We start from the raw sequence: 7,567 nt of genomic DNA, 5'->3' as shown, positions 1-7,567 counted from the left end.
CGGCCTGATCACACTAACAAATCTTCACCAGATCCTCATTGTTACACGATTATCAAATATTTCAGCCGGAAAATAAATTGAACCAACAGAATATCAATTTCAAATGTTATTGTTTGTTAAAGACTGGCGTCTGTATGGAGGGTGCTCAAGCGCTGGCGGCGGTCTCAGTGTCTTAGCACAGCAGCCGATAAATTTTTTCCTGGTCGAACGCAGCCGAATCAACAGTGCCTTCACGCACGGCATATGTTGCTTAATGAATGTAACTTGTTCGTTGATTGATTTGCTTTTCGTTCAAACAATTTCAACATCAACAATTATCTGCATTGACTATGTCATTTTTGACTTCAGCACTGCAGTCCCAAATCGCTTCACCACACCGAGCGCAGACTGTTGTTTTTCGCAACGCTGAACCATTGTCACCCACACCCAGCCTTTCATGTAAGCGGTGAGCCCTGGCCTTCAGTACTTAACGCTCAGAGCTTCTCTCACGACTCTGTGTCATGATTGTGAATGGTTCAGCTCGAATCAATGACAACACATCAAAATAATTACCTACTATCAGCAGTAATCAGTTCAATTGAAGCCGAATTCACCGACTCAGTCAAAGTTGAACACGTTCAACTTTCTTCGTTCATGAATTCTGAACGGTGTTTGGTCAAATGTTCACCAGCGACTTGCTCAATTCCGCCTGTCCGGCCAGCCCGAAGATCACTCGAGGTTTTGATTTCGCAACAACGATCAATCTCAGCTGTCACTGTCATCGGTGTCTCAGCCTTGATCGAGACGGGCAGACTAATGGTCTCACTTAAAAATAATGATGGAGTGAGCACAAATCTCACTGAATGCCTCAAAATTATGGTTGAGGTCAGCATCTGTCAAAGAACAGAAGTTCGGCAGTTTTGAGCTAATCAGCCTGTTTGGCAATTTTACCTGACCATGAACTTTAAAGTTCCGAAACAGGATGCTTGAACTGATTCAACCATAGCTGGTTAAGAGCCTCATGCAACCTGAACTCTGGTTGCTTCAAGTTCGTTCTTGCCTTTGAACTGTTGATCCTTTCGCAGTTTGTATACGCACTATAATTTTACCAAATCTGGGATGAAAATGCAGGAATTCCTGATCACCTGCATGAACATCCCATCCACTGTCAATCTATATCGATCAATCACTTATTTTCCTGACTTCACATATCAGTTTCAGATGTTCTGGTGAAACAACTGTTTACCGCTTCAGCATCCCCACCTGTTCACCATGCGTCAATAATTCAACGTATGCAATTTGGCCAGATGCAGCCTTTGAAATCGCAGTTTAACAGTTTCATTTTTCAAGTCTGTCGCCACTTCAGGAATGTGTAACATTCAGCGACAGTCCTGCATGCAATCATGCTTTGGCATCTTGAACAAATTGGAATGTTGGCCTGCAAGATGATCATATTCGATTACGGCCCTGGAACTTCATTTCAATGAAATATTTGCTTGGAAAAATTGTTACTGGAATTTTGGCTCTTCAAATGTTCGATCAGGTACAGCACAATTTCAAAGGTGGTTTGCATAAAACATATTTTAAATAATTCACACTTCATTAAATCAAGATAATCATTATATGACCTGAAATCAAAATGCACCATTTCGAGCGATTATGACCATTTTGGACCTCGATCGATTCAGCACTTTAATGGTCGTTCAAACAGCTTGTTGCTTCAAACTGAGTCTGTTTCAGCCTTGACAAGATTCCTCATCAATCAAAACTGCCAAAGTTCTGAACAAATTTCAACTCTAGAAATCGTCCATTTCAGCACTGACCAGTCGTTCTTCTTTCAATCCTTCACGTTGAGGTCTGTATCACTTTTTCTGGAATTCTGACTACATTTCTGCTGTTTGTTAAGGAACAGCCTGCAGACAGGATGCACAGCCTCAGTAATAATCATAGTTTCAAAAATTTTAATTTCAAATAAACGACATAGTGTCGTATTACAAGGATGACAGAATGGCACGGTGCTGTCAGGCGATTCACACCTCTTTGGAATAAACCATAGGCTGAACAGATTTCTCCTCATCCCTGACCTACGACAGTCGTTTAATCTCTGATAGCCCTCGAACCTTCTTGGAACGTTTTATTGCCCAGATCTGGAATGTTGGCACCCATAATGCTGTTCTGCCCAGGCATGCAATGAATGTTCAAACACTTCACTGACTAACTTCAAAGCTATGCTTGACTTTGTTGAACTCTGTTCAAAATCAGAACAAAATGCTCACTGGTCTGGTGTGTGAAAGACATGAGTCTAGATCCATTTAAAGGCTATAAAATATAAAGCAAATTATGTTAAAATTTATCGCTGATTGTCTCGAACAAATATAATCATAGATTCTGTTGAATTAAATGTCTGGGCTCTGGGAGGTTTGTATATCTTTGAATGCAACTACAAACTCAGCTTTAAAATTTTTTCCTGCACCATTTGAATTTTCAAATGTCAGTTTGCTGCCCGCGCTTCCAGCAGTTTCACGATCAATCAGTTGAACGTGACGATCGATTTACGTATCTGCATTCTGAGATCATGGTACTTCATCATCGAAATGCTGTTATAGCCACGACGACGATGCTACTGATCTCACATGCAGGGCTGCTGGAAATGCCAGAAGTCCTGTCCTGCAAAGGGGCTGGCATGATGATGTTCCAACGTCCTGACCAGCCTTGAAATCTCACGACTTTGTCAATTTCATCAACCACCGCTTTTTTTATCTTTTCACTGCGGTTGGTCATTATGTCCAATTGATATAATTATTTTGATTTCATTCTTTCAGCTCCTGAAAATTAAATATTTAAACTTTAACCAACCTTTTAAACTCAACACACAAACAACACAACACACACACACACACAACACAACAAACACAAACACACACACAACACATAAATATCAAATATCAACATTAAATATCAAATATTAAATAAATATTAAACATTAAAAAATAACACACACACACACACACACACACACACACACAACACAACACAACACACAACACACACACACAACACACACACACACAACATTAATAACACACACAAATAAACATTAACACACACACAAACACAAACACACACAACACACACAACACACAACACAACACAACACACACACACACAACACACACACACACAACACACACAACACAACACAAACACAACACAACACACAAACACACACCATTCAAACATTTCAGAACATTGTACAATTTCATAGGTCTGCCCATCAAACCCCCAACACAGAACAAACTATTAAAGTCGTCTGTTCCCCATTAAATATTAATATAAATATGTATTTAATATTAAATATTAATAATTGATATTAAACATTAAATATGTAATTAATGTTAATTAAATAAATAATATTCCATATTAAATATTTGTATAAATATTGAAAATTAAATATTAAATACTAAATATTTAATATTTAATATTTTAGTATTTCAAATTTAATATTTAATATTTAGTATTTAATATTTAATTTTCAATATTTTATTAAATATTTAATATGGAATATTATTTATTTACAATTAACATTAATTAATATTTAATGTTTAATATCAATTATTTAATATTTGATATTAAATACATATTTAATATTTAATATTTAATTAGAATAGATGTTTTAGAGTTTATTTATATTGGCAGGGGGTTTTGTCGACCGAATTTATGAAATTTGGCCAATATTCTTTGATATGCAAAGATGTTTAAATGAATCATTATCTAGTCATAAAACCCCTGCCAATAATAGAACAAAACCTGCCAAAGCCGTCATTACCCTATTAAATTTAATATTTAATTATTAATATTTAATATTTACTTATTTATATTTAATATTTAATATTTAATATTTAATATTTAATATTTAATATTTAATATTTATATTTAATATTTATATTTAATATTTAATATTTAAATATTTAATATTTAATATTTAATATTTAATATTTAATATTTAATATTTAATATTTACATAATATAATAAAAAAATATAATAAAATCTTAACATTAAACAATAATTAAACAATCATCAAATCTAACACTCACTACCAATCACATCACTCCAATATCCACCATCTAACACTCAACACTCCATCATCATCAACATCTCTAACATCCAATCACTCCAATCATCACTAACTCATCCAAACACCAACATCCACCAATCATCTCAACCCAATACTCCACCATTCAACACTCATCATCAACACCACACCAACACCCAATCACCAATTACCCACACTCCACCACTCCAACACCAACACCAATCTCCACACCATCACCCAACACCAACACAATCACCACCACACACACCACCACACCAATTCATCTAACACCCATCTAACACTCAACACACACCAACATCTTCAACACTCACACTCCAACACTAACACCAACACTACACACCAAACTCAACACATCACTCACAACCAACATCATCAACACTAACACTATCACTCCAACACCCACATCTTAATTTACTCATCATCTACCACTCCACCATCTAACATCTAACATCTAACACCACCAACACCAACACTCCACCATCTAACACTAACACATTAACACCTCACCATCCATCATCTATCCATTCATCTAATACTCATTCATCATCCAACATACTCCACCACCAATCATCTAACATCTCAACACCCAACACCCACCACCAACACCATCACCCAACACCACCACCCAACACCACCATCTAACACCACACACCAATCACTCACACCATCTAACATCCAACACTCCAACACTAACCATTCAACATCTACTCAACACCACCATCTAACACTCAACACCAACATCTAACACTCACCAATATCTAACATCTAACACCAATTACCCACCATCTAACACTAAATTTCCACCATACAATTCAACACCATCTAACATCTCATTAACACCAACACCACCACTCCACCACCACCCAATTCAATCACTACATCATCTACCATCTAACACCAACACTAACACCATCCACTCACCATCTAACATCTAAATTTAATCATTTAATATTTAATATTTGATATTTATATTTATATTAAAATTTAAAATTTGAAGTTTAAAATTTGAAGTTTAAATTAAATATTTATTTATATTCAATATTATTATTTAAAATTAAATATTTAATTTTCAATATTTTATATTAAATATTTATAAATATTAAATTTTGAGTATTAAATCTTGAATAATAAATATTGAATATTAAATATTGAACATTAAATATTAAATATTAAATATAGAATATTAAGTATTAAATGCGACAGTCCATCATGAAGTATACTTTGCCAATTTTCAGCTTCGTTGTTGTGAGCGGAGACGAGCAGCCTCGGCTGAAGTGTCTTAAATAAAGACAAAAAAAGCTCCGTTGTTCTCTACAGCTGATTGAAGAATCCGATAGAAAACGAATAGGAAATCAAAATGAAATTGCGTATAATCCAATTGGACACGCGAAATGACCAACCACTTGAATGCAAGAAAACATGCGCAGGCCTTCGGCTTCAGTCGAGCAGCAAATTCGATCAGTTGTATCATGTTATTCGCAATAACATGTTATTCAAAGGTGTTATTCGTTGCAGAAATGTATGAGAATATTACCTTCGAAAACATGTTATTGGCCGAATAAACAAAGCGCGAATAACATGTTATTCGATCGTAGTGCGGATATAGCATAAAGCATATATTAGATGGAATCAGTCGACATTCGTTGCCTCAGAAATTAAAAAAAATGACGGGTCTTGCTTAACCTTCTCTGTATCTCAACGATGTAGCTGTCGTAGGACGATGATAATAGGAGATATAGAAATTTCCTCCGAACGATCTCTGTCGTTATTTCATCTTGAGCGATCAAATCGTTTACGGACTTTCCTCAGACTATTTCGAAGATTTCTTAACTCTGGTGACCACCATGGTTTCTTGGAAACAGGATTCGACTTCAGAACTTTCCTTGGCACGTGGATTGTAATGATTGCGTTGAGACTATCGTAAAAATTGAAAGCATTTCATCCACTGTCCTCTATAAGCTTAGTATCCCATCTGATGAGAGAAATAGCATCGTTCATGACAAATCGCAAGCTTGAAGTCGTGAATAGTCTCAGTCTATATTGATCGCAGCCGTCCAGGAGTAAAATATATGGAAAATGGTGATTATCGACGGAAGTAATGATGAAGGCAGGATTACATATTCAGGAAGATTGATGAATGATAACCATTGATAACCATTGATGTTGGAAAACCGTTGACCTGGTGCATCCCTATCACGAATAAAGTTTCAATGAGAATCCTTTCGTTTTCAGTTGAAATATTCGACGGCAGGATCCATTCGTATCGTGGTCAATTGCCAATTTAAATTCGGAGGTTGAAACTCCATCGACAGAACAGCTTCAACATCTCTAGCTCGCTCCACCAGTAGCTTTGTTGCATTTACGTGAGCTGAATAAAGCTCTGCACTAGAGTTTGGCGGATATATACGGCAACTATATACAAACTTCGTGATTGAGACTCGATACAAACGGCGATTTGTTCAAGATTCTCCCTCTAACGATACATGTTCGCAGCTCAGATTGTTTGACAGCGATGAGTACACCACATAAATGAAGGCTTAGATCTTCTGATCGCCACGGAAGATAATATAATCGGTTGAAATCTCTGAACTTGTAATATTGGAATGCAGCCAAGTTTCTGTGAAAACTAGTACGTCATAATCACAGCCCAGTAGTATTCGCAGACGGTCAATTTTAGTACAAAGTTTTAGTCTGACATTTTGGTAGTAGAGCGAAATAGAGCTGAAAAACTTCAGCAGGGCTCAAGGGCGGCGATTGGAACGATAGGCAAGGCTTTGATGAAGGATTGAGATTTCAATGGGATGCAATGGGAGACATCATCAGCGTGAGAGGCGTTCTAAGATGATCATATTCCAGGAAGTACCCAAGCCCTTCCACCAGATCCAAACACAGGACCAGGACGGCTGTTGATCGCTGGCAGGATGGTTTCGACCAGCGATGTAGAAAATTTCAGCGACCAACGAGCATGTACACAGCCAGGAGATCTATAAACATCATCGTCAGTAAGCGATGTTTTGTGCTCTCCACCCTTATCTTGCGGAGCGTTTCGGGTAGTGAGTTACCATGATCTCAAGAGTGCAAGATACACGTAAATCGGTGTCGTCTTCAATCACAGCTTGTAACCACGCGATTCAACGTTTATTGGGAGAGCACGCAAAAATAAGTTACTTCTTATTGGCATTACATCCCCACACTGTGACAGAGCCGCCTCGCAGCTTAGTGTTCGTTAAGCACTTCCACAGTTATTAACTACGAGGTTTCTAAGCCAAGTTACCATTTTTGCATTCGTATATCATAAGGCTAACACGATGATATTTTATGCCCAGGGAAGTCGAGACACCTCTCTTTAGTTGCTAGCTTAATGCGTGTCTACATAATTGGCTTTCCTATAAATGGTATATCATATGCATTTGCATTGTGTGACTTATCCAGTATATTTTATGCATCGCGTTTCATTGCGTTTCAAAGATGTG

The sequence above is a fragment of the Armigeres subalbatus genome, unplaced genomic scaffold (genome assembly GCF_024139115.2).
Source record: "Armigeres subalbatus isolate Guangzhou_Male unplaced genomic scaffold, GZ_Asu_2 Contig1181, whole genome shotgun sequence".
Classification (NCBI taxonomy): domain Eukaryota; kingdom Metazoa; phylum Arthropoda; class Insecta; order Diptera; family Culicidae; genus Armigeres; species Armigeres subalbatus.
The sequence above is the reverse complement of the archived record's forward strand: the minus strand, read 5'-3'. Positions refer to the sequence as shown.